At 40.0% G+C, this 27,654-nt stretch overlaps 1 protein-coding gene and 2 long non-coding RNA genes across 16 annotated transcripts in view; 1 reads left to right on the forward strand and 2 right to left on the reverse strand.

Moving 5' to 3' along the window:
- eri2 (ERI1 exoribonuclease family member 2) overlaps positions 1 to 16,505 on the reverse strand; it is a 106,369-nt gene extending 89,864 nt beyond the window's left edge. The window contains exons 1-2 of one of the 2 annotated variants that reach the window (XM_041206736.1): positions 16,327 to 16,505; positions 12,574 to 14,962 (exon numbers count right to left, since the gene is read on the reverse strand). The gene's annotated coding sequence lies outside the window, so the exon portion shown is untranslated. Of the gene's footprint in view, positions 1 to 12,573; positions 15,506 to 16,326 lie in introns of those variants that run through there. The other variant, XM_041206733.1, reaches the window with a different exon arrangement.
- The window catches only part of LOC121288249, a 38,925-nt gene that overhangs the window by 6,473 nt on the left and 4,798 nt on the right, over positions 1 to 27,654 (forward strand). Inside the window, exons 2-3 of one of the 13 annotated variants that reach the window (XR_005945346.1) lie at positions 9,759 to 9,877; positions 9,994 to 10,175. The exons of 4 other annotated variants lie outside the window; for them this stretch is intronic. This is a non-coding gene — a long non-coding RNA (uncharacterized LOC121288249). Of the gene's footprint in view, positions 1 to 6,786; positions 6,848 to 8,344; positions 10,176 to 24,689; positions 24,886 to 27,654 lie in introns of those variants that run through there. 8 more of the 13 variants (XR_005945348.1, XR_005945340.1, XR_005945344.1 and 5 more) reach the window with 8 other exon arrangements.
- LOC121288248 lies at positions 23,971 to 24,755 on the reverse strand. The gene is made up of 2 exons (XR_005945335.1): positions 24,546 to 24,755; positions 23,971 to 24,170 (listed from the first exon to the last, which is right to left on the reverse strand). It is a non-coding gene; the product is annotated as an uncharacterized LOC121288248 (long non-coding RNA).

Below are 27,654 nucleotides of genomic sequence, written 5' to 3' on the forward strand. Positions count from 1 at the left end.
AAGGTAGCAAAGAAAGATGATGAAATAAGCACAGAGAGGATAGGCAGGACATGGAGATAATCAGGGAGAGGAAACCAAAAAACAACAGATAAAGCGAGAGCAGCAGAAAGATCAGACAATGCAAGTGATAAAATGAGGTACAGACAGAATGAGAGAAATGGCTACACAAGCAGGTACAATGAATAAAATACAAACAGCAGTAAGTGATGACAGGCAAAATAATACTAAAGAAAATGTCACAAATGAAATAACTGCAGGATATACATATATATATATATAAACAAGCATAGGAGTAGAAAATTCATGCATAAAATGATGATAACAAAGCAGGTTATATATGAAAAGTGACACAGCAGAGACATATTACATATATGAAAGCACATTCAAAACAAATGTACTGGAAAATATTCATAGAATGAAATACTCATGGCAACGTTTATTGGATAATTATTAAAACCAAAGTTACCACAACAGTTCACAGAGCTTTAGAATAAGAGTAAGAGTCTCTGTACAAACCAGGGCAGACCAAGCTGTCATGTGTATTTATTAATATGTAGGCACAATAAATATATAAATCTCCACATAGCAATAAACTTTTTATAAGTAGTTTGGAGTTTAATGAAACCATTCATGCTCATTGAGAAACGCACATATACTTTTGATGCACTCATGGTGTTGCTTTTGGCAGATTGGAAGATATTAAGTTTTTAAGAACAATTATGCCATATAACTCTGTTATTCTGCTGCTCAGGTGGAGCGGCATAAAACAAGTTGATCCCTTTAAGACCCAAAGGTTTAATTACTAAATGCACACATTGTTTTTTCATATTTTAGAGGTCAATTTTACACAAATTGCTGTTGGGTATATCCTGAGGTCAACTAAAGATGGGTGAATGGCCTCCTATTCTAGGATTCTAAAGGATATTTCCTGTTGCTGAAGAAGTTTCTTTATAAATTTGGAGCTGTTATGAACTATGGCATGTTAAAAGGAACCAGCCATGAATAATTGGCTTTCTTTGCCTTTTCATTGCATGATGATTGGATGTAAGACAGAAATTATTGTACTTGAATTGTAACCGATGCACATCAAGTTTTTTAACACTAAAACAGGTACACTTAATATTTAAGAAGCAATGGTATTACTATCAGAGACAAAGGGAGTTGAGACCAATTTTAGCCTCCATGTGAAGTGGGGTTAGACAGCTTAACTGGACCACAGTGTGCACGTGTAATTCAGTCTCCAGTTTATTGTTGTGTCCTATTTAATATTATTATTTGGATAATTAAATAGCAAAATTGAGGAAGCTGAGAAGAAAAGTTGATTGGAGCACAGGAATATCTCTGCAATACAGGGTTAGGAGTTGTGAGATACCAAAACTGAAGCATTATGGTGCCACCACTGGTGGGAAGGTAGAATTACAGCATGACAAGTTTACATAGGCTGTTACCATTGGAATTTATAATGAAAATGTGCCATAAAAAAGTGACAAAAGAAAGTAAGCTTTTTGTATAAATGATTAGTGGAAAAGGTATTTTTTTTTAGAAAAGTTCTGGTACTTTGATACAACATAAAATGCACAATATCCAACTTTTTTTCTACTAATCTCCTATGACACCATATCCTTTATTATTTAGGGTCTATCTTTAATTCTATATGATGGCCCTGTATGTACAAATGTTCTTATTCATGAAGTTATTAGTTTTTTTATATGAAATTCAAGACATAGTATAGATAACGTTCTTTCCTACTTTTCTTCATATATAACAGAATATTTTGAAATGCTGTGGTATTTGCAATTTAAGAGTTTAGTGTGTTCAAGACCATAACTCAGCATACCTGGTTTAGAGATGAAATTTGTCAGAATGATCAACCCTAATCGTTATTCAGCAGCCCTGAAAGAAGCATGTATCTGTGCATGCACATGTTTTGGGAATGAATGCGGAGCTATCTTAAATGTGAGAGCCCTAATAGTTGAATAGTCAATTGATACTTGTTTTTCACATGCTTGCATGTCAAAGAAAATGGACCACAGAGAACAGTCCAACAATACTCACTGTCTGGGAAGCGCTTTAATTATTATACAAGAATAATAGAAAGAACCTGTATTTATATATCACCTTTCTTGACCTCTGAACATTTGAAAACACTTCACAGCCATTGAAGTACTTTTGAAGTGTAGTCACTGCTATACTGTTAAAGCAAAGATAGCAGCCAGTTTGGACACAGCTAACTCCAACAAACAGCAATGAGATAAATGATCAGATCATTTGTTTCAGTGGTGATGGCTGAGAGATTAATGTTAACCAGGACACATTAGAACATAGAAATAGGAGTAGGCCGCTTAGTCCTTTGTGCCTGTTCTGCCATTCAATAGATCATGGCTGACCTGCAACCTAACTCCATATACCAACCTTCGCTCCATATCACTTAATACGTTTGGTGAACAAAAATAGTTAACAAAATTCCCTTGCTCTTTTTTTAGCAATGCCCTGGGATCTTTTACATCTGCCTGTGAGGCTAGAAGGGGCTCTCAATTTAACATCTCAGCTGAAAGATGGCAGCTCTCACTGAAGTGGCCAGCCTTCATTTTATGCTCAAGCTTTTGAAGTGAAGCTTGAACCTACTACCTTCTGCCTCAGAGTGAAACTACCACCAGACGAAGGTTACTGGAACTGGTAAAACTAATAGATCTCTTGTGGCATTGTTCAGTACCAGACAAACTGGCAGCAGCTAGTCAAATTGCCTGAGAAGACAGCAGTATGGAGTTGGCAAAGCACCCATTCTTTCTACCCAGAAATCTAAATTAGTCTTCATCCAGGCTTCTGGTGGTGCCAACTACATGGGTCAACCCACCTCTGCCTCTGGGGAGGTGTTGAGCAGACACTGGCAATTGACTTGATTGGCACTGAATTTCCTACCTTAGAGATTTTGGGGGTAATTTTGACTTTGGTTGATAGTGCAAAACAGGCGATGTTAACTGATTGGATAATTCTTTCAAAGAATCGGCACAAGTAAGATGGCTCAAATAGCCCCCTTCTTCTCTGTATGATTCTGATAATTTAACTCATACAGTTAGTTCCACACTATAAATATAATTTGACCTTCCTCATATGGAACTACTTTCAGTTACAAACAAAGCTCTTGAGTTAAAGAAAACCAAGCACTCTAACAGCAGGAAGGGTTAAACAACACTCACTGTCTGGGAATCAGTGGAAAATCCAACTCATGTGTGGTGTGTTTTTCTCTGCTTTGCGATGATGCCATGCTGTCAGCTTGTAACTAAAAACATTTTAAAATGTGAAGGCAGCCTCAGAACATCCTCAACTTTAATCCCAAAGTTTTAAAAGTGTTCTTTGTACTCGTAGTTAATGCCACAGCTAGTTCCAAAAATCAAGCAATGGGATGCTTAACTCAAGGCACTGGTAAATGGAAATACACTGGGAGCTGATGCCCAAAGTTGCCCTGTTCTATTCCAGATTCTGCATAGGTACAATGCAAAGACATTAAACTGATATGAAATCCATCATATCAGTGGTCCTCCAGGCTGTAATTCAATCTGGAGTTCACAAAACAAATCCTTCGAGCAATTCTGCCTGCCCAAGGCCATCATCTGAATCCCTTGATTGGATAGCTTGGTGCATGCCCACTATTTCCCATATGTTTTGAAAGAAATTGGGAGGATAATCTATATTTATTTGCATGTTACTTAAATAAAATAATTATTTTGAGCATGGTCTTCTGATTTGTTGGAATCAAAATCTTTTTCAAACAGAATATAGCAAATGATTGCACAAGTTAGCTAATGATTGTTCGCAGATCAAAGGCCAATAATATTGACCGCAACAAGATTTCATTCTGTTTAAACTTTCCTTGCCCTCATGTAAATACAAACTGTCATCTATTAAAGAGACAATTAGCTTTTACAGATAGAGCATAATTTCAGTTGCTTAAGTGAAACAAATATGATTTATAAAAGTAGCAAAATTGAATTTGAGGCAGCATTTTCATCAAACCCTCTTTACAACGATATTGATTAGAAAAGCATGCAACTGAGCTATAGTTTCTCAAAAATAATAACATTACTTTAAGTGAAGTTGTATAAACATTCAGGTATCAATTTGTAATACGTTTTAAAGTGGCATTGAATGGTTACGATCAGCACTGATGCACAGTAATACACTATGCATAGACCTGATACCATGATTGGGTACAAATTACCACTGTTCCAAATGAAATTATTTGCATTGAACATCTAAGACTGGTTGGAACAATAGACCAATGGCTCCTACTTAAAAGCCCACCTGACCGCTTGGAGGATCAGTTATGTGACAGATATCATATCAGTCCAGTGAGGCTTTTGTGTTGCAGCTACACAGAATCTGGAATAGAATAGTGTAGCTTTTGGACATCAGCTTTCCATTTACCAGTGCCTTGAGTTAAGTATCCCATTGCTTGATTTTTGGAACTGGCTGCGGCATAACTGCAACGAGTGCAAAGCAAACTTTTAAAACTTTTGGGATTACAGTAGAAGATGTCCTGAAGTTGCCTTCACATTTTAAAATTTTAAGTTACAAATTGACAGCATGGCATCATCACAAAGCAGAGGAAAACACATCATGTGTGAGAGTTGGATTTCCCACTGATTCCCAGGCTGTGATATGGAGGGAAATTCACTGGTTCCTGCCCATTATTATTCACTCACTGAAATCCAGGTCTCAGCCATAACATTGGTGTAGGATAGAATCAGAAGTAAGGCCTTTTCCATAAAGGAGTAAGGCCAGGAAAATCAAAAGATAACTGTCTCATCGAGCAGAGCTTGGGAAAGTACTGAACAGCGAGGATGGGACAAGATAGGTCCTGGCCGATCCCTCAACCAACCACACTAAAAAGACAAACAATCTGATCATTTTTCTCATTGTTGTTTGTGGGATCCTGCTGTGTGCAAATTGGTTTCCAAATTTCTTTCATTACAATTGTGGCAACACTTCAAAGGTTCTTAATTGGCTGCAAAGTGCAATAGGATTAAATGCATGTTTTCTTTTTTAAATTTCTATCATACTTATTGTGTTGATGTGTGGCTCAGTGACAGAGAGCAGAGGTTAGGGTTAGCAGGATCAAAACCACAGGCTGGATTTTCCCAGCCTATTGCAGATGGGCTGGGAAGTTGGAGGGCTGGCAAAATGGGGAGGGAAGGATTCGGGAAGGGAGCCCAAAGTCTTCTCGCTGGGTGGCCAATTGAGCCACTTAATGGACCAATTAAGGGCCACTTCCCACCAACACTCCCCCCCCCCCCAACCACAGGCTTTTGGCCCATGTCTGGTGGGCCCACTGTTTTGTGGGGAGACCCTGGTCAAGCAAGACCTGCCAGCCTCCCAGCAGGTGCTGGTGGTGGGGTGCAGCTGAAGTTGCTGAGCTGCTGGACCTTCGTGTTGGTAGCTCTTGGAGGTGAGCTGCTGTCCTCCATTGGACATCGGCCCCAGCGGCCACTTGTTAATTGTTTGCCTTCAGAAAAATGCAGCCCCAGGATTCCACCATCCACCCAGGCAAGGCTGGTTCTTGTTCTTTTAGCCCTGGTGGCATGATTTCAGTCTGCATTGAAAAAGTCAGTCTCATATAAAAGGATGGTGTGGAGGCAGTCCAAAAGCTAGTCATAGCAGTTGGGTAAATGCAATTTCCACCACTGGAACGCCAGCATTTAATTCATTTGGTTGAAAATTTCTACCTAGTTTCAATGTTAAATCTGGAATGTGTAGTGGAATTGCTGCTGTTTGTTTACAGCAAAATTACCAACTGACACACAGCAGTGAAGAGGTGAATGGGACTTTAACTTGGACAGGACTTACAGTTTCTTTTACTTTTTCTTTGTTGGAAGAGAATCACAGAATCTTAAGGGCACAGAAGGAGGTCATTCAGCCCATCATGTACGCACTGGCTCTCCAAATGAGCATTATGAGCTAGTGCCATTACTCTGCCTTTTCCCCGTACACTTGCACATTGGATATTCATACGGATAACTGTGCCAAAAAATGATTAATGGCAACAGCTTTCACACACTGTGCAATAAAAATTGATCTATGTATCTTATTCACATGAAAGATTAGTTTGGTAATGGGTTTCACATCAGCTGAAACTAGATATTGTTAGATTTTCTATTAACTTCTATTGCCTGTGGTTGTTAATCTCAAATAGCCATATAATTGTTTGAAATTCCATGTTTCTCTTTTCTTCGCAAGTTTTCCTATCGAGGCTGCAAGCTGCCCTGAATCTGCTCCTGGGGAAAGGGGGCAGCTGAACCAGTCAGTGACAGCTTGCCAACTATCATTATCAGTTGTCCTTCTGTGTTCATTTGATAAGAGGCACAAGCTTGTGGGTTGAAGCCCCAATGCAGAGACTTGAGCATGTAATCTAGGCTGACGCTGCGAATGCACTATTCGAAGAACAGCAAGAGAGTTCTCCCCAGAAGCCCTGGCCAATATTTATCACTCAAACAGCATCACTGAAGAAGCGACAATTTGCTCATTTATATCCTTGTTTGTGGGAAGCTTACTGGTAGCTGCATTGCAACAGTGACTACACTTCAAAAACACTTCATTGTCTGTAAGACACTTCGGGATGTCCTGAGGTCATAAAAGGGACTAGTTAATTTTTTAAATATTCGTTCATGGGATGTGGGTGTCACTGGCTAGATGAATATTTATTGCACATCGCTAATTGCCTTTGAGAAGGTAGTGATGAACTGCCTTCTTGAACTGCTGCAGTCCATGTGGCGTAGATACACCCACAGTGCTGTTAGGGAGGAAGTTTCAGGATTTCGACCCTGTGAGTGAAGGAACGGCGATATATGAGGTAAATATGGAATTTCTGTGGATCTATTAGTGTCCATGCTATACCAACTCACTCGCTCTAATTATTAGATAGCACCTTTGCCTTATTGGGTATCTAATTCTGCATCTCCTGGGCCACTATTAGATATGTATTAGGTACTGGTAACAACGTAGGATGATCATAGCATTTCGAACAACTTGCACTAGTTGGAAATCCTGTGATACAAGGGGAGAGTCAATGCTGTTGGTGATCCAGCAAGAAAATCCACCGACTATGGCAGAAAGTCTCATTTTTGATTCCTGTGTTCTGCTAGCTGATAGCAGATGGGTCAGGACGCACACAATTGGCCTCAGTGCCCACCTGTCAGTAGAAGGGTGGAGAAAAAAACATTTTTGACTTTAATCTTTTCACTTGCATCCCAGTACCTCCATCCTCACCACCTCCATCCTCACCAACACCCCCCCCCACCCTGCCGCCGCCCCACAGAGAAGCCAGGTACGCCTCCAAGATTCCAGTCGTGCTGCAGGGTGGAGGCTCTGTCCCACTCCTATAATTCTAATGACACGTGTCACGAATTGGGATGAGTTCATGAGGAGGTCACAGCAGCTGCCCTGCCGCTCATACTGTTTGTCAAAAATTCTGGTCTGATTTCTTGGTGTAGATGGAATTCTCTTTCTATCACATTTCCTAAACAAAGGGATCTCTGTAATCACCAAAATTGTTTCTTTGAATTCATATTTGCCCCAATTGAAAACCATTGCAAACTTCTATGTCAAATTTGAATAAAGAACCCGACCAATGAGCTTGTAAGTTATATAACAGAACAGACTAACATGGCTTAGGTAGTTCCAGTAACAAGAGGTCTGGTACATTTGACACTCTGAAAAGAAAGAAGACTTCAGACTTTTTATGGACCAGCTCAAGCAATAGTTTCCAATTATAATATAATCTACCACATCTCTTTTAAAAAATACTTTGCTAATGCCCAGGCAGTTCTGTGCCACTTAATGAAAGAAAATGACCATAGAGCTGAGGATCCTCAAAATCTCTCAGGGCAGCAATTTTATGGAAAACTGCAATGAAATTTTCAAAATGGTTCCATGTGTATTAAAGAGGATGTAGGGTCGACGATTTGATATTGTGTAAACTACAGTTTTAAGTAGTCCACGAGTGATGAGAATGTCTTTGTATAGTCTACTGATGAGTTGATAATTTGGTTAAGTGTACAAAATCATAGAGAGAGTCATTTCCTGTGGATAGTCATTATATTCAAGTATGGAACATTTAACTCTATAACGTATAAGATTCATCAGAGTTACAGCCAATTCCTTGCACAGTCATGGTCTCCATCAGGCATGCCTGACAACACTAGCTATTTTTCACTCCAGCAGCATTAATAATTTTCCATCTACAAATTTTCTATTAAACAGAGAAAGTAATGTACCCTGTTGTTACTGCTGTGCCCCACCCACATACCTCTGATGAATCACATTCTTGTATTTTACATTTTCTTTGAAGAACCACAAACCAGAATGACAGAGAAGACATAGCCAGACCAAAAGAGGGTTCAGCAAGAACTGGAGACAGGAGTAGGATTTGGGTAGGGCCAGCATCAGCAGCTTCGTACAAATCCAGCATTTATATTTGTTAAAAGAAAGAACGATCTTGCATTTATATGTTATCTTTCACAACCTCAGAATGTCTCAAAATGCTCTATAGCCAAGCTTTACTTTTGAAGTGTAATCACCATTGTAATATCAGTATCACGGCAGCCAACTTTTTCACAGAAAGATCCAACTAGCAGTAACGTGATAATTACCAGGTTATTTTTGAGTGATTTTGGATGCGAAGCAAACAATGGCTAGGATACCATGGAGAACTCCCCCTTCTTCAAACTGGTGTCAGGCACCTTTAACAAGCACCTGCGAGGGCAAGAGGGGCCTAGGTTTAACCTCTCATCCAAATGAGGCGTGTTTTGATTAGAACATTTGTACAGCTTATTGCAGCCATCCTGAAAGCTCAGAAAGTCTCTGGGGGTGAAACTGGCATTTGCCTATAGGGTGAAATGGCATCATAGTGAACGGACACCATATTTTGTACCGCACTATAATTATTTTGAGTTAAGACCAATTAGAAGGAAAATTCTTATGTTGTAAAATGAACTGACAATTCACTACGAGCCTGTTTCACACTACTGGTGAGGACTAAATCCACTTCCTCTACGCATCAGCCATATGGATTCCTAGTCTGTGCTTAGTTAACTGATCTGAAATGGAGCAGTAGCAGGATGACACAATTGGCTCCATCATCCCAGTTTGGGAAGACCTAATCAGCTTAGGTTCTCACAGCCTCTACAGGTTTTGGACAGGATAAACGATGTCCTCTCACAGTCCATTAACCTCTCTAGTCTCTTTGTCATGACTTGCACTCAAGCAACAAGCAGTCGTGTGGAGACACCAGAAAAGACCAGGTGCCCAAGAACCTGCAGCCCAGTGAGCCAAAGAAATTGGAAAGTAAGAAATAATTTAGAAACACATTGGTAAAACAAAAATACGGGCCTTTGCTGTAAGTGGTATTATTATATCAAAGCACAGGAACTGGCAATACACTTCAAACCTTCTCATTGAGGAAACCAAATTGTTTCAAAATTGACCATGAAAAATTTTCAAGAGTTAGTTTTAGCTACAGTATCTCCAGCAATTCAGCACTATAGAAAGAACTGTGACAAACAACACTGAACTAGCAACACTAGTGTCATTTATATTATCTTTTCTTCCGCCTCCTCCTCTCCTTGGGTTGCTGTGTTTGCTACAGCAGTATCCACACTTCAGAAGTACTTCATTGGCTGTAGAGTGCTTTGGGAATTCTGCAGGTCACGAAAGGCTCTATATAAATGCAAGTCTTTTACTATTGTCTATTGTACTTCCTCTAGCCAGGCGAGATGCAGGTTTCTATCTGAGCACTGTGAACATTGCTCTGTGGCTGGTTGGCAGAAGCTATAATCAGGAGAAGGGCAAGATGTATATTTTGAGATGCACTGCCTCCAATCAGGTAACAAACCCGTCCAATTGCAGATGCTGAATTCAAGTGAAAAGCAGCATTTCTTGAAACTGGAATGTTCAGAATGCCCAATCGCAGCTAAGGCGTTCCGATTTCTCTTCCTACAGTCATGCAACAGGAACCTTGGCCTCTGAAGGAGTTGTCACATTCAGCTGATGGAAGCCTTTCTTTCCATTAAGATTTGTGCAAAGTGCCAGAAAGTGAGGTTATCTAAACACCATTACATTCATTTGCACAGAGCATGTATATATGAATATCAGTCCCTCGGAGGAATATGATCAAGTTGATTGTAAGTACCTTGAGTAATTTGGCGTTGGAGACAGGTTTGACTGCTCCTCTTTCAAAAGTCCAGTTAAGGATTCCTAGCAGTGTTTCTCTTTGGATGTGTGTTACCCTTTGAACTGATTTGTGCCAACTGAATGATGTGTAAATTACATTTGAATGCAACAAAATCCTCCTCAATTTTATGGTGAAATGACCAACTATTGCAAAACTGATAGCTCTAATCATCTACAAAGTGAAGACATCTGATCCCTGGTTACTTCATTGTACCTTTATCGGTGATACAGCCTTGATTCTAATCTTCAATACACTACAGATCATTAAATCACTCTTGCAATATAACTTGGACCCTGTGAAAAACTACAGATATTTCAAAGCAGAGTCAATAATCTGATCATTTGACTGATTCCCATTCAATTCCTTAACCAGTAGAGCTTGGTATACAATACTAAGATTGAGCAAACTGTATATATTAATGTTACATTACAATGAAAAGATATAACAATAAAGCTTTATTTTTCAATTGAGGAGCCTTATTGACAGACTATGACCTAAGGTGACGTACACAACCAAGGCTGAACACAGTAGGAGAGAATTACATTTGTTATGATTCGCTTAGAGGCCAACAAGAGATTTGAAGCCCCAGTGACTGACGCAAAGGATCATACAGTAAAAGTCTTAAAACCTGAAATCTTGTAACAAATTAAAATCAACAGTTTAGTTGGGAACTTAGTAGTTACTTAGTAGGGAACTAATACTCTAAACTACAGAAAAGATATCCCTCATTAGTTTAACATGACCGATAATCCCATGACACATTTATACATTATGCTGCACTCTCTTATAGTCCTTACAGGAACTAGCCCACAGTTACTCCCAGCTTCCAATGGGCTCACTTTTCCCCATTTCACTGAGTCGTAATGTCCCTTCCATTGGTCTTCTCAAATTCTCTGAACTGACTTCCAAAGCAAGGCCCACTTCAGTGATTCCTGCTCCTGGCCACATCATGGCAAATCTTCCAGTGTCCTTAAAACTCTGCAGGTTCCATCTCTTCAACCAGCAGACAAGCTTTCACCAACATTCTGCCTGGCAGCCAACAGAACAGCCTTTTCCCTGCTGCTCACATAAGCTGTTGTTTTCCTGTCTTTCTCTCTCCCTCGGTGTCCAGGCTTTTTAAAAATCAGATGGTCAGACAACCTGAAAGTCTACCCATGGCAAAGCCTGCTGCTCTATCCTTTATTTTCAGGTGTTAAACCTGGCATGTGGATTTCAATAGCACTCAACTTGGGCCCCTGTCCCCAGGGTAACCAAGCTACACAGACTTATCGTCAGGCAAAACTAGTAACAGGTGATATGTTCCCTTCTATTACTCTATTTTACCTTGAATGAAAAAGGCAGTTTAAAACATAGCCACCTCATAAAATCTTATATTTGTAACACAGAATATCAAGTACAGAAACAGAACATTCAGCCCAACCAGTCCAAGCCAGAATTTATATTCCACTTGAGCCTCCTCACATCCTTCTTCACCTAACTATCAGCATAACCCTCTATCCCCCTTCCCCTTAAAATGTATTTGCCTCAGCTACTCCCTGTGGTAGCAAATTCCACATTGTCACCATTCTCCAGCAAAAGAAAAAAATTTTTACGCAGTAAGTAATTAGGATCTGAAATGCATTGCCGGAGAGTGGGGTGGAGGCAGTTTCAATCATGGCTTTCAAGAAAGAATTGTATAATTATCCATTGGGAAAAAAATGCTATCGGGAAAAGCCGGGGGAGTGGGTTAAGGTGAGTTGGTATTGCGGAGGACCAGCCTGGGCACAAATAGGTCAAACAGTACAGAAAGAAGCCATTCTTTGTTTCCAAATTTCTTTTGAATTCCATATTTGATTTCTTGGTGACTATATTATCTTTATGACTTATAGTTTTGCTCTTCCAAACAAGTGAAAACACCAGTGTCTACTCTATCAAAACTGTTCATAATTTTAAAGGGTGGTCAGTCCTTCAGCCTTCTTTTTGCCTCCAGAGATGATAGATCAAAAAATAGTAATCAGATGACACAAAATTTGGCTTTTAAAAGCTTGTAGTTTGTTCGGGCAAGGGAAGATGGGGCGGAGTGTGGGTTAAGGGAGTTCCAAAGAAGGACTAAAGAAAGTCTCCAATACAAAACACAGGGGTAGACCTAGACTGTGTGATGGATTAAAATGGGTGTTAGCGAGGCAGCAGCCTGAATAACATCAAGATTATTGTCTTCACTGGAAATAAAAGATTGCAAGAGATATATAGCTGACTTGCTAACACCTACTTTAGACTGTTGTCTAAAGTCAAGATCTACCTCCTAGACAGGATACAAGATGCCAAGAAGCATCTGATCATCAGACAGGAAAATTGAAAGCATCACTGACCTGAGCAGTCAGTGGCAGCAGCGGCTGTCGCCTGATTCGAGGATGACAGCTACTCAGGATTGCAGGTTTCTGCCATGAGTCTTCATGTGATGGAATAGGCCAATTCTCAAATCAACAGATCTTTGGGCACATGAGGCAAGATGTCCCACGAGGTAGTGGGATCCTGAGTGCAGGATTTGCTTCCTTTTCTTTCCTTCTCTGCTGCTGGCTCTGCCTCATCAAGATGTTGTGACTGAAAGCGTGATGTAGCTCAATGGACAAGTTGTCGCCTTTTTGAATGATTGGTAGCAAGCTCCTTCCAGTCATTAATATCAAAGCTGTCATGATTCAAGGAGAGTTTCTGAATGTCTTTGAGGGGTTTTCTTTGTCCTCTCCGGAAGTGGCCATTTGAGTGTTGCGACAACATGACCTGGCGGGGGGGGGGATGCTTTTTGGCCATCTGGACAGAGTATCCAATATACCAAAGTTAATTTTGCAGGTGTTTTACCCGTACGCTTCACGTTTGTTTGACATTTGTCCCATTGAATCCAGAGGATGAGGTGGAGGTATTGCTGATGGAATTTCTCTACCACTCTTATGCTTCACTGATACACACTCCAGGTCTCACTGCAGTACAGGAACATGACAATGACAACTGCTCTGTACACTAGGACTTTTGTTGAGATTTGTTGTCAAACACTTGATGCCATTGTTTTTAAGGAGGCTGAGCTGGCACTGATCTGGTGTTGGATCTCGTCAATGGTAGCCTTTTTAGAGAGGTGGCTGCCAAGGTATGGGAAATGCTCAACATATTCCAGAGTTTCTCCCTTGACATATATATATATTTGGCTGACCAACTGTAGGTTGATGAGAGTTTTATTTTAGCAAAATTGAAGGACAGGCCGAGTTTCTTATATGCAGGATGAGATCATGAGTGGCCTGCAAATCTGGTGCAAAGTGGGCAACAATACTGCAGCCATTCAAAAACTATAGATCATGTACATCTGTGGTGGCCAGTTTAGTTTTAGCATGGAGGCGGCTGATGTTGAAGAGTTTCCCACCCAGGCAGTATTTAGCACTGACACCAGAGCGCAGTTGAACTTTGATCAGGCCAATAGCCACTGTCAGGTAGCTTGGGACTATCTCACAGCCTTGCTTGCCATCAATCTGGATTTTGAAGCTGCCCATTTCAGATCTCCCACTCAAGACATTTGCAGTCATATCATGATAAAGTAATTGCAGAACTGTGAAGAAGTTTCTTGGAGGTCCAACTCTCTGGAACATGTTCATCACAGCCTCATGATTTACTAAGTCAAATGCTTTGGTCAAGTTGGTAAATGCAATGATGAGTTCCTAGTGTTGTTCTTGACATTTTTCTTGGATTTGTCTGGTAACAAAGGCCATGTCAGAGGTTCCTCTGAAAGGTCTAAAGCCACACTGTATCTGTGTCTCTGGGAGGATTTCCTCACCACAGGAGAATCTGGGTCAGGATTTTCACTGCTCTGGACAGCATGATTTATCTCACTTCTTGAAGATAGTTACAACTGCTGCAGCCTTGAAATCAGAGGGAAGATCTTTTTCTGCCCAAATCTGTAGGATGAATGCATGAAGTCTTAATGGGAGCAAAAGCCCACTAGCTTTGAAGACCTCCGCTGGAATACCATCAGGGTCACAGGCTCTATGGTTTTGCATCCGGTTTGATTGCTTGTTGCAGCTCTCCATCCACAGTAGTTCACCCATGGATTCTACCACAGGGTACTAGGAGATAGCCTAGAGAGTGAGTATCAGCTGCCACTATGGATTCAGTTGAGTTGTTGAAAATGTTTTTTCTAGTTTTGAGGGATGGCATTGTCATCCTTAAGACAAGAAATGCCATCCTGTGAGTGAAGGAGATTTTGTCCATTTTACCCTCACGGCTTCAAAAAAGCTTTGCATACTATGATGCTCAGCATATTGTTGGATCTCTCAGTTTCTCTTCCCACATTTTCTTTATCTTCTGGATCTGCCTTTGGGCATTAGCCTTGAGCTGCTGACTTGCAGCCATGGGTTGTTCTGCCAGGCAATGAAGGCTGCTCTTTTTTTGTTCTAGGTCACATACTTCAGCGTCATTTTCATTGACTAGTCCTAGTGATGTTGATGCTCGAACCCAATGGTCTTGCCACAGGAGTCTTCTACAGCTGACTCCATTTGATCCTACTGTTCTGGAATGGAGTTGGACGTGTGAAGATTTTCCAGATTGGTTGCTAGCTGCACTTGGAATTTCTCTCTTCAGTCAGGCTGCTTTAGGGTTGAAACGTTGATCTTCTTCCTCTTGGAATTTAAGCCTTGTGGTGTCTTGGTCGTAGCTGGACATCTGGAAGAACTCAGAGCCCAACCTTATGCTTTAAAATGGTTACTGATCTGCATTGAACTGTATTACATTGAAAACTCTAGTTAATATTACCATTCAGAACCAAGATGACCATTATCTTCCTTCAGAAATGTGATCAGGTTGTTCATATGATAATTTGACATTGGATACAGGCGAGTTTGACTTAATTTCTTTTGACAATTTACTGACCTCTTAAAATTTCTCTTTGGATTTTGCAAATGCACTTATCAACATTTAGGCAATTTCTAAAGTGAAACACTGGAATGCTGCAATACATATAAGCAGTGTTTTGCTTAGAAACTTAGGGTTATCTCCTGAAATTTAATAAGGTGGCGAAAGATAAATAAATTACTTGAACTGTTACTTAGAACTCTGACTCCAGCTATAATGTTTTGAATTCTCTGTACACTAGAAATAGTTGCCAACAATATTGCAAGGAGACATCCACTTAAATATTTCAATATAGCATCTCACACAATGCTTAAGTATGAATCTGCTAATCGAATGTATTTTATGACAGACAAGAAGTCATTGCTTGTAACAATGTAAGAGCTGTCACTGCCTCAACCCTCATCTTTTATATGTATGCAGCTTTAGACACCTTTTTAAAAATGAAAGGCTCCCCTTCCTTTCCTGAAGAGTGATCTGTGGCAGGTACAGTTCCATAAGTAACAATGCCTCTCTGGTTCCTTACCAAACTAATGGAAATAAAGAGGAGAGATGCAAAGCAGGCTGTTGACTCACTCTCACACAAAGTCAACTCACTCTCACCCAAAGTCGTCAACCCCAGTGGTTCTGAAGTTACTCAGGGGCTATAACTTCAGCAGAACTCCCACCCCTAGGGAAATGATATAAATGCTGGAAATGGTTTTTCACTTGGAGGGGTGGATGGATCGGTTAATAAATAGTTGCTCACAAAAGGAAGAGCATGGAGTTTCATTAAGGAGAAGTTGGCCACATCCAAACTAAGTCTTGGTCTTTGCAATACACTAGTCTTGGATGCAATAAGTATTTCATGAACATCAGAGAGTAAAAGACCACAATTTAAACTGCCTGCAGGGAACAAGGAACATTATTGTTCAGCTGAAGCAATGCTCACTGATGACTGTTTGCAATGTAATCTTTAAAAAGTTACATCCTACAAAAGCTTGTCCCTTTTTAAAAAATAAATTGAAACATTTGGCAAGAATGCGTTAACCACAGCAACATTTTTGGACAAGATTTCTGCCACACTTTGCAACTTCTCATGTCTAATGGTTGCCTGCATTACTTGTCTACATGCACACACTTAAGCACTGATAGCAGCCAAGGTTTTACAAGCATCGGCCAAGAAAGTAAAACTGGAGAAGTTTTTGACTGCTTTTCTGATGTGTAATGATAGAGACTATTAGCCACTGACTCACTCTGTGGGTCTCTGCCAACATGCCCATGTTCCCTTTCGAGTAGGTGAATTCAGGTCACAGCAAAGTAAATACTGTAGTTGCAGAATCTCCCGAGGAGTGGTGGAATGCATTTGCTTTCAGACTATAAAAATGCCTGACTTATGGGTTGACTCACTGTTCCGATCCTTGGAAGAATAATCCACAACTGCATTTTGAGTTCTAAAAGATCTTTAAAAAAAACGTTTAACAAGCAGCCGCCTTTCCCTGTCTCTTCTATATTTATCATCTTGGAACAAACAACCTTTAAAAAGTTGAATGAACATATAGTAATGCAACGGGCTGCAAGGGGCAGAATAGATTTATATTGTGCAAGACATCGACTGTGGTTGGGTGTTGAATGGCATCACCTGTTAGTAAGATCTGGAAGTTTTTTTTTACATTTTTGGTGGCAAGTTACTGGAAATGCAAGCTGATCATGGCACAACAAGGGGAAATGTTGCATCTGGGACCTGAGTGAAAGAGGCAAGCAACTGGGGATCTCTTTAACCAAATCAGATTGAAGGATTGTGAAATCAACAATACAAGATTTGAGGAGGAAGTGTAAACTTAAATGGGTGGATGAATTCAACGTGAAATTAGGTAGAGGGCTTTAAACTAAATAAGGTGGGGGGGGGGGTGCGGTCTGTAAAGGGGATATGTAGACTTACAAAGCAAAAGGACATGGCAGCCTTGCAGGGCAGCTATTTAGGTCATGATACCCAGGGTGTGACAGAAAGGGACAGAGTGTACAAACATTAAAAAAAAGCAGCAAATAGGGTCAAAGGAAAAAAATGGTAAAAAGGCAAAATTAATATTTACTTAAATACACACAATATTCACAACAAAATAAATGAATTAATGGCACAAAGAGAAATAAATGTGTATGATCTTATAGTATAGCCATTACAGAGACGTGGTTACAAGGAGATCAAAGCTGGGAACTAAATATTCAGGGGCATTTGACTTTTTGAAAAGACAAGCAGGAAGGGTGGTGGGGTAGCTTTGTTAGTAAGAGATGGAATAAGTACAATAGCAAGAAAGGACCTTGGATTAGAAGAATCCATATGGGTGGAGGTAAGAAACAACAAGGGGAAGATGACACTGGTGGGGGTAGTCTATAGGCACCCTGACAGTAGCTATACTGTAGGACAGAGAATAAATCAGGAGAAAATGAGGGAATGTAAAAAAGGCAGTGCATTAATCATGGGTGACTTTAATCTTCATGTAGATTGAGAAAATCAAATTGGCAGAGGTAGACACGAGTAAGAATTCATAGAGCATATTTGGGACAGTTTCTTAGAACAATATGTTATGAATCCAACCAGGGATCAGGCTATTTTGGATCTAGTAATGTGTAATAAGGCAGGCTTAATAAATGATCTCAGAGTAAAAGATCCCCTAGGAAACAGTGATCATAATATGGTAGAATTTAGCATTCAGTTTGAGAACAAGAAACTCAGAAACAACTGTGCTAAACTTAAATAAGGATAATTACAATGGACTGAGGAGAATGTTGGCTGGAGTGGAGTGGAGTGGGAAAGGAGTTTAGCAGAAATGACGGTTGATGAAAATGGCAGAAGTTTAAGAAAATCGTTCCTGACTCACACCAAAGATATATCCCTGTGAGGAAGGAGGATTCAACCAACCATGGTTAACCAAGGAAATTAAGGACAGTATCAAATTGAAAGAAAAAAACATACAATGTGGTAAAGATTAGTGGTAAGCCAGAGCATTTCGAAAGTTCTAAAAACCAACAAAAGATGACCAAAAAAAATAAAAAGAGGGAAAAAATAAACTTTGAGGGTAAACTAGCAAGTAATATAAAAATAGACAGCAAAGGCTTCTTTAAATATACAAGAAAGAGGGAGGCCAAAGTGAGAAAGGGGAAATAATAATGGGGAACCAGGAAATGGCAGAGGATTTGAATAAATACTTTGCTTCAGTCTTCACGGTAGAAGATAATAATAGCATTCTAAAACTACTAAATAATCAAGGGGCAAAAACGGGGGAGATAATAAATACAATAACTATCACTAGAGAAAAAGTATTAGGGAAACTAATGGTGCTAAAGGCCGATAAGGCCCTTGGACCTGATGGGCTGCATCCTAGGATATTTAAGGAAGTAGCTAGAGATAATGGATTCACTGGTAGTAATCTTCCAAGAACCCTTAGATTCTGGAAAAGTCCCAGAGAATTGGAGAATGGCCAATGTAACACCCTTATTCAAAAAAAAAGGGGTGAAAAAAAAAAACAGGTAACTATAGGCCAGTTAACTTAACATCTGTCATTGGGAAAATGTTGGAGTCTATTATAAAGGATGTAATAGCAGAGCATTTAGAAATACATAATCTAATCAAGCAGTGTTAGCATAGCTTCATGAAGGGGAAATCATGCCTAACAAATTAGAATTCTTTGAGGAGGTAACAAGCAGGATAGATAAAGGGGAACTAGTAGATGTAATATATTTGGATTTCCAAAAGGTGATATGGTACCACATGTAAGGCTACTTAATAAGATAAGAGCCCATGGTGTTAGGGGTAGTATATTAGCTTAGATAGAGGATTGGCTAACTAATAGAAGACAGAGTTGGGATAAGGAGGGCATTTTTGGGATGGCAACCTGCAATTAGTGGAGTGCCACAGGGATCAGTGCTGGAGCCTCAATTATTTACAATATATATTAAATGACTTAGATGAGGGAAGTGAATGTACTATCGCCAAGTTTGCAGATGACACAAAAATAGGTGTGAAGGCAAGTGGTGAGGATGACATGAGTCTACAGAGGGATATAGATAGGTTAAGGGGGTGGGAAAAAACTTGACAGATGGAACATAATGTGGGAAAATGTGAGATTATGCACTTTGGGAGGGAGAATAGAGCAACTGAACATTATTTAAATGGAGAAAGTCTGCAGAAAGCTGCAGCACAGAGGGATTTGGGAGTTCTTGTGCATAAATCCCAAAAAGCTAACATACAAATTCAGCAGGTAATTGGGAAGGCAAATGGAATGTTGGCCTTTTTGTCAAAGGGAATGGAGTAGAAAAATAGGGAAGTCTTTCTAAAACTATACAAGGCACTAGTTAGACCACACCTAGAATACTGAGAACAGGTTTGGTCCCCTTATCTAAGGAAAGATATACTGGCATTGGAGGCAGTCCAGAGAAGGTTCACTAAGTTGATCCTGGTATGGAGAGATTTTCTTATGAGGAGAGGTTGGGCCTGTACTCATTGGAATTTAGAAGAATGAGAGGTGACCTTATTGAAACATGTAAGATTATTAGGTGGCTTGACAGGGTAGATGCTGAGAGGTTGTTTCTCCTTGTGGGAGAGTCTCAGACCAGATGGCATAATCTCAGAGTAAGAGGGTACTCATTTAAAACGGAGATGAGGAGGAATTTCTTCTCTCAGAGTAGTGAATCTGTGGAATTCTTTACTGCAGAGGGCTGTAGAGGCTGAGTTGTTAAGTATATTCAAGGCCGAGATAAACAGATTTTTAATCAGTAAGGGAGTCAAGGGTTATGGGGAAAAGGCAGGAAAGTGGAGTTAAGGATAATCAGATCAGCCATGATCTCATTGAATGGCACAGCAGACTTGATGGGCCGAATGGCCTACTTCTGCTCTTACGTCTTATGGTCTTTCGAAAAAGAAAAATACAGGGAAAGAATGAATGGATTGAGGGCGAAAGAAAGAGAAAGAAAAACCTGTTGGAAATTTGACAATTTAAAAAATCTCCCAACAATTAGAATCTGAAGGAATGAAAATCCCCTCATAACAGTTAATTATCAATGCCAGAGAGGTTGACTCAGAGTAATTAACACTTCACTAAAACATTACTGAAGTTGAAATAAGATCTAACTTTTCGTTGAGAGCTTCACTTCATATCTACCTTACAAATGCAACAACTGCATGCCATCTGATGCATTTCATTGGTGAGGCGCAGCAAGATGCAATTAACAGTGAGCGGCAGAATTTGCCCTTTGTCTGAAATTTCTGTGCAATTTTCGCATGAATAATGGCACTTGTCATCAGGCTCACTGGTATTTTGACAGGAAATTCTGGGATGGAACATTGAACAACATAAGTCAAATGAAAAGCGGTAAAACAAATATCAAGTTATGGCTTTGAATACATACTTTTGTAATTGTATGGGAGAGGAAGCAGAGAGGAGATTAGAAATGGATAAATATTCTGGAGTTTTGCTTGGTTCACTATGGGTCGTTTATAAATACATTTTTCTCATGAGATTAAATGTATAGCACAGCTTCCACAGTTGGGACAATTTAGGATCAATGTTGCGGTGAATGGCCTTTTCCCAATTTTTAGAAGATATTTTTCATGTATTTGTTCAATTCTCCTGTTGTTCACATCTAATTGAAATTAAAAAATGGTAGCCACATTAATATGTTTACGATATGAGAACACTGCATTAGTCCAATGTTAACATTGCCTCCAATTTAAGAAAAAGAAATATTTGCATTTATGAATGGCACCTTTCACAGGGCATCCCAAAGTGCATTACTGCCAATGAAGCACTTGGGATGCAGCAGCCAATTTGCACATAACAAGCTCCCATAAAGAGTAATAAATGACCAGATCATCTGATTCAGTGATGCTGATTAAGAGATAAATATTGGCCAGGGTACCAGGGAGAAACGTTCTTTGAAATTGTGCCTTGGCATCTTTTACATCTACCCAAAAGGGCAGACAGGGCTTTGTTTTAACATCTCATCCAAAATTAGCTGAGATGACTCGTTTAAATTGCTGGAATAGTGCTTATATCCACAGCTTTCTGACTCAAGACACTAGAGCATGACCATGGAGCCACAATTATGCCATTAATTACATCCTATTAACCAGGAAACTAAATTGTATAAAACAAGATAGCAGAAAACTGAACTATACAAAGTCTACACACACATTCTTCTTGGATCACAGCAAGCTGCTGTCATAGGGACAGAATTCTAGCTTAATCATCAGGGAAGACAGAAGATACCCAATTACAAGGCAATGAAATGTGAAACATAAACAGAAAATTCTGGAAGTACTCATTGGGTCAGGTAGCATCTGTGGAGAGAAAAACAGAGTCAGTGTTTCAGGTTAGTGACCTTTCCTCAGAATTGAAAAATGTTACAGACAGAACAGGTTTTGAACAAGTACAGGGGCGATGGCGGGTTAGAACAAAAGGAAAGGTCTGCGATAGGATGGAAAGAAGGAATGATTAAGTGAACAGTAGAATCATTGCCAACATCTTCTGTTCAAAAAAAGTGAGCAGTGGTTACGATCTGAAATATTGAAATATGCTACTGCATTTCCAAGCATATCATGGTGGTAATGCAGTGTGGGGTGCCCTTAAGTTGTGAAAGGCACCATATATAAATGCAAGTATTCTTAAGCGGGAAGTAAAATATTGAATTCAATAAGATGCAAGGTGGCTAGAAATATCAATGGAAAAGGGGAATAAACATATATGTGAGCAGAAACAAAATATTCTGTATATTCACAAGTAAAGTCAGATCACACTTTAAAACCACATTTTAATAAGTGGAACTCCCAGGGGTACAGCACAGAGTGCAGGTTCTATGGCAGAACTGAGGCTCGGTTTGTGAACTTCTCTGGAATTATGCAATCTCTACTGTAACCCATCTGCTGCAACATTGGACAATATTATTTTCTGAGGTCCCATCCAGCAGAGCAAGATGCATTATTACTGCCATTCTAAAACAGTATTCATCCATCACATCATGCAGGCCTCAAAGTAGAAGGCAACAAAATACTTTCTGCAGGTTTATCACACCTTTAGATTCCGTGCTTGCAGATTTTTGGATATATATTAATTGGAAGGTAACAATCAAATCAATAGCATTATTATTTGCTGTTTCCTGTATACTGAGGTCAGCAGCACCTATCTCGACTTTCCAATGAAGGAGTTACAATTATCAGCTGCAGTTAGAAAGATATAGAAAAAGCACAATCTTATAGAGGTTGAGTTATTCTAATCTTATTCCACTTTGGTGCAGAATTCCTCTGCAGGGCCAAGAAATTACACCAGTAAACAGCCCAATAATTTAATCTTGTACTTCTTAAAAATAAAAATGAAGAACACTGGAGATTGTGCCAACCTTTAATTAACACACTGGCAGCCAAAAACACAAATTTCTTAGTTTGAAAATCAAAGATCCTGGCATATTTTTGCAGTTTTGATGCTACTAGCTAATTGGCAGAATCAAAGTGGTAAAATACACATCTGGGGACAATGCATATGTACTGTTTGTGGCCTTTATTGCTTTCATTTCCACAAATTATTTCACAGTCTTCACAAGAGAGCACATTTGTAATCATGACTGTACAGATGGAGGCCCATTTATGTTTCTTCAGCCTCATGCTTCATACGTCAATAATCCCTGTTGATAAAAACTGTGTAGTATGTGCCAGACAGCCACTAGTGGCTTCTGTGTTTCACACCAGAATATCACCTGATAACTGGATCATTGCATTGAAATGCACTGGTTTTCATGGCTTATACTATAAAATGTGACCTGTAGGAGTTCACATACACAAAGTCCCTCTGGTGTTTTATTCCTTGCAATTTTTGCACAAGTGTCTTAATCAAAAAAACGCTTTTGAGCCTGTATCATGCAGCAAATATTCCACAACAAAAAGATTTCTGGATTGAGATCAATACTGGAGAGGGGTTACATAAAAATAAGGTTGATGTTGCATTATGTTAAGATAGTATTGAGAATGTAAAACACAGAGGACAACTTAAGTTCTTTGCAACCATTATCTAAACTCTAGGTTGAAATTACAAGTTTGAAATGCTTCCCATGTATCAGTTATTTATTAACAATTGTTTTGGATTTCCTGTGGAACTGCTCACACTAAGTCAGACAATACGTTTTATAAGAAAATAGTCTTAGCTTGTGCATTGTCGTATTGCTAAGGTATATATATCTATGTTTCCCTATGGCTTCATAGTATAATTGTTGTTAAGTAAACACTGGGTGAGGTCAAATGTTTAAAAACACCTCAGGCTGCAGTTCAGAACCTAGGCTTCCTTTCCCCTAAGTAACATGACTGATGGGATGAGTCAGGGATCACAGATATTGTGGTTCCTGTCTCAGTAAGGGTATTATCAATTCCTGAGGATTTTGTGTACATTCCAAATTACAGCCTTATTTCTTTTCTAAAAACTTTTTTTTTTTTAAAAAGTGTGATACAAATGTAATGGGCAAGAATTACACATACTTGACGTAGTTTTCCTTTTTCATACATAGCACAATGCCATCTCCCGTCCATTAATCTGACTAGGCAAAGAATCAAAGGCTGACGGGATGCAGAAAATTTCTGCCACGGTTTTTGTAATAAAGCAACATACTTGCGTTTGTGTGCTTTTTTTTTGCTGACATTGGGAGGTTGCGATGTATATTGATCAAAATTATATAATCAATGATTAATAATAATTGGACAATTGTGATTCATAAAGATCAGCTGCAGCTGATTACCAGAAAAAAATTGCATAACTAAAATATACAATGTGTTTTTGTCCCAATCTTCTCTGATGCAATATTATAATTTTCAGATATTTACAGACTGTTGTGTGAAAAATATATATTTGGCCACCATGGGATTAAACCTTAAAACATTGGGATTTTATTTGATAGCGTGGAAAAGAAAAAATAAATTTCCTTTTTATTATCAGCTATGAAAATGCTATGGATTTCATTCTGGAACAATGTTGGCAACACACATTCCACCCAACCAACATCAACTGACTCCATTAACATTTGCGTGAGGCTCTAGGCTTCCCACTGTTTCCAACGGCGAATCCTGCAAGAATAACCACAGGGACATAAGTTTATTAGGTCACCAGGCTTTATGCTTCCCAAGTGCTGCAGACAGTAACATCTCCAGTCCCTGATCTGACTTCCAGTTGAGTCATAACATCCAAAACACCAACCCTTGTTATAAAGCTCTTAGTTCAAACACTTAATGTCAGCAGCTTTCAGGCTACATTTTAAAGACAGAGTTATATTTACTTAGGGTCTTTCACCATGTCAGGGCTCAAAAAGCACTTTACATCAATGAATTACTTCAGAAACGGAGCCATGTTGTAATGTAGGAAACACCAATTTGTGTACAGTAAGCTCCCAAGCGTTTTGACCAGATGATTTTTAAAAAAATGTTTTGAACGATAAGTATTACCCAGAACCCCCTCGCTCTTCCTCGAATAGTGTCATCGAATCCTTTACATCCATCCGGACAGCAGGTGAGTGTTCATATTGAAATCCTATCTGAAAGACGTGATGTTGCACACGCACTGAGCCTTAAGGGACACTTATTTTGTAGGTTTTAACTGAGGGCGGAGTGGAGTTTTCAACACACAAATTCAACGATCTGCATTGAGCAGCACATTTTATCAGTGAATGGAACCAACCAGCTGTAAAAATAGTCTGAACCCAGGGCCACTTCTGATGTTATCACAGCACCACCCACAACAGAGAATGCAATTACCAACACCAGCTAGCAAGTTGTTAAAGAAAAGGTCATTTTTAATTAGCCTATTTAAGTCTGTAGTTCATGAATAACTCTCAAGATCTCAACCTTCTGAGGAAAGCCAGTAGTGTATAGGACTGGTCAGTATCTCATATCCCAGGGTCATCAGTCATTCAAATCCACCTACCAAAATAAGGCAACTTGGGTCATAGAGTCATAGAGGTCTACAGCACAGAAAAAGGCCCTTTGGCCCATCATGTCTGCACCAGTCAAACAAGTACCTACCTATTCTAATCCCATTTTTCCAGCACTAGGCCCACAGCCTTGTATTCCCGTACTTTGTTTGTCCTGCCCAAGTGCATCACCTCACACTTATCCGAATTAAATTCCATTTGCCACTGATCAGCCCGTCTATATCCTCCTGTAATCTAGGGTTATCCTCCTCACTATTTACCACCCCACCAATTTTCGTGTCATCCACAAACTTACTGATCAACCCTCCTACATTCAAGTCTAAATTTTTTAAATATACCAAAAACAGCAAGGGACCCAACACCAATCTCTGTGGAACCCCACGGGACACAGTCGCAAAAACACCCCTCGACCATCACCCTCTGCCTCCCGCCACTCAGCCAATTCTGGATCGAATTTGCCTTGGATCCCATGGGCTCTTACCTTTGTGATCAGTCTCCCATGCAGGACCTTATCAAAAGCCTTGCTGAAGTCCAAGTAGACTACGTCAAATGCATTGCCCTCATCTACACACCTGGCCACCTCTTCGAAAAACTAAGTCAAATTGGTCAGACATGACCTCCCGTTAAAAAAACCATGCTGACAGTCTTTGATTAATCCTGCCCCGAGTGTGGATTAATTCTGTCCCTCAGAATTGCTTCCAATAGTTTCCCCACTACTGAGGTTAGACTGACTGGCCTGTAGTTCCCTGGTTTATCCCTTCCTCCTTTCTTGAATAATGATACCACATTGGCTGTCCTCCAGTCCTCTGGCATCTCTCCTGTGGCCAGAGAGGAATTGAAAATTATTGCCAGCACTCCTGCTATCTCCTCCCTTGCCTCACTCAACAGGGTAGGATACATTTCATCCAGATATAAAAACAAAAAACTGCAGATGCTGGAAATCCAAAACAAAAACAGAATTACCTGGAAAAAGTCAGCAGGTCTGGCAGCATCGGCGGAGAAGAAAAGAGTTGACGTTTCGAGTCCTCATGACCCTTCGACAGAACTATAGTTCTTATAGTTCCTAGTTCTGTCGAAGGGTCATGAGGACTCGAAACGTCAACTCTTTTCTTCTCCGCCGATGCTGCCAGATCTGCTGAGTTTTTCCAGGTAATTCTGTTTTTGTTTTACATTTCATTCAGGCCTGGGGATTTATCTACTTTTAAGCCTGCCAGACCACTTAGTACCTCCTCCCTTTCTATGCTAATTTCATCATTGTCCTTCTGCCTGATTTCCATGCCCACGTCATCCCCCTCACTTGTGAACACCGACACAAAGTATTCATTTAGAACCCTACCTATGTTTTCTGGCTCCACACACAAATTACCACTATTGTCCTTAATGAGCCCTTCTCTTTCCCTAGTTACCCTCTTACTCCTAATGTACTTGTAAAATAACTTTGGATTTTTCTTTATTTTACTTGCCAATATTTTTTCATGCCCCCTTTTTGCTCTCCTAATTACCTTTTTAAGTTCCCCCCACACATTCTATACTCTAGTTCTCAGCTGGGCTGCTCGCACTAGTTGAAACTGTGCCTCCATCCAGGCAATAACTACAGTAAAAACTCAGCAGGTCTGGCAGCATTGGCGGAGAAGAAAAGAGTTGACGTTTCGAGTCCTCATGACCCTTCGACAGAACTTGAGTTCGCGTCCAAGAAAGAGTTGAAATATAAGCTGGTTTAAGGTGTGTGTGTGGGGGGCGGAGAGAGAGAGAGAGAGAGAGAGAAGTGGAGGGGTTTGGTGTGGTTGTAGGGACAAACAAGCAGTGATAGAAGCAGATCATCAAAAGATGTCAACAACAATAGAACAAAAGAACACATAGGTGTTAAAGTTGGTGATATTATCTAAACGAATGTGCTAATTAAGAATAGATGGTAGGGCACTCAAGGTATAGCTCTAGTGGGGGTGGGGAGAGCATAGAAGATTTTAAAAATTTAAAAATAATGGAAATAGGTGGGAAAAGAAAAATCTATATAATTTATTGGAAAAAAAAGGAAGGGGGAAACAGAAAGGGAGTGGGGATGGGGGAGGGAGCTCACGACCTAAAGTTGTTGAATTCAATATTCAGTCCGGAAGGCTGTAAAGTGCCTAGTCGGAAGATGAGGTGTTGTTCCTCCAGTTTGCGTTGGGCTTCACTGGAACAATGCAGCAAGCCAAGGACAGACATGTGGGCAAGAGAGCAGGGTGGAGTGTTAAAATGGCAAATGACAGGGAGGTTTGGGTCATTCTTGCGGACAGACCGCAGGTGTTCTGCAAAGCGGTCGCCCCAGTTTACGTTTGGTCTCTCCAATGTAGAGGAGACCACATTGGGAGCAAAGAATGCAGTAGACTAAGTTGGGGGAAATGCAAGTGAAATGCTGCTTCACTTGAAAGGAGTGTTTGGGCCCTTGGACGGTGAGGAGAGAGGAAGTGAAGGGGCAGGTGTTGCATCTTTTGCGTGGGAATGGGGTGGTGCCATAGGAGGGGGTTGAGGAGTAGGGGGTGATGGAGGAGTGGACCAGGGTGTCCCGGAGGGAGCGATCCCTACGGAATGCTGATAGGGGGGGGGTGAAGGGAAGATGTGTTTGGTGGTGGCATCATGCTGCA

Source organism: Carcharodon carcharias, chromosome 15 (assembly GCF_017639515.1).
Source record: "Carcharodon carcharias isolate sCarCar2 chromosome 15, sCarCar2.pri, whole genome shotgun sequence".
In the NCBI taxonomy this organism is placed as follows: Eukaryota; Metazoa; Chordata; class Chondrichthyes; order Lamniformes; family Lamnidae; genus Carcharodon; species Carcharodon carcharias.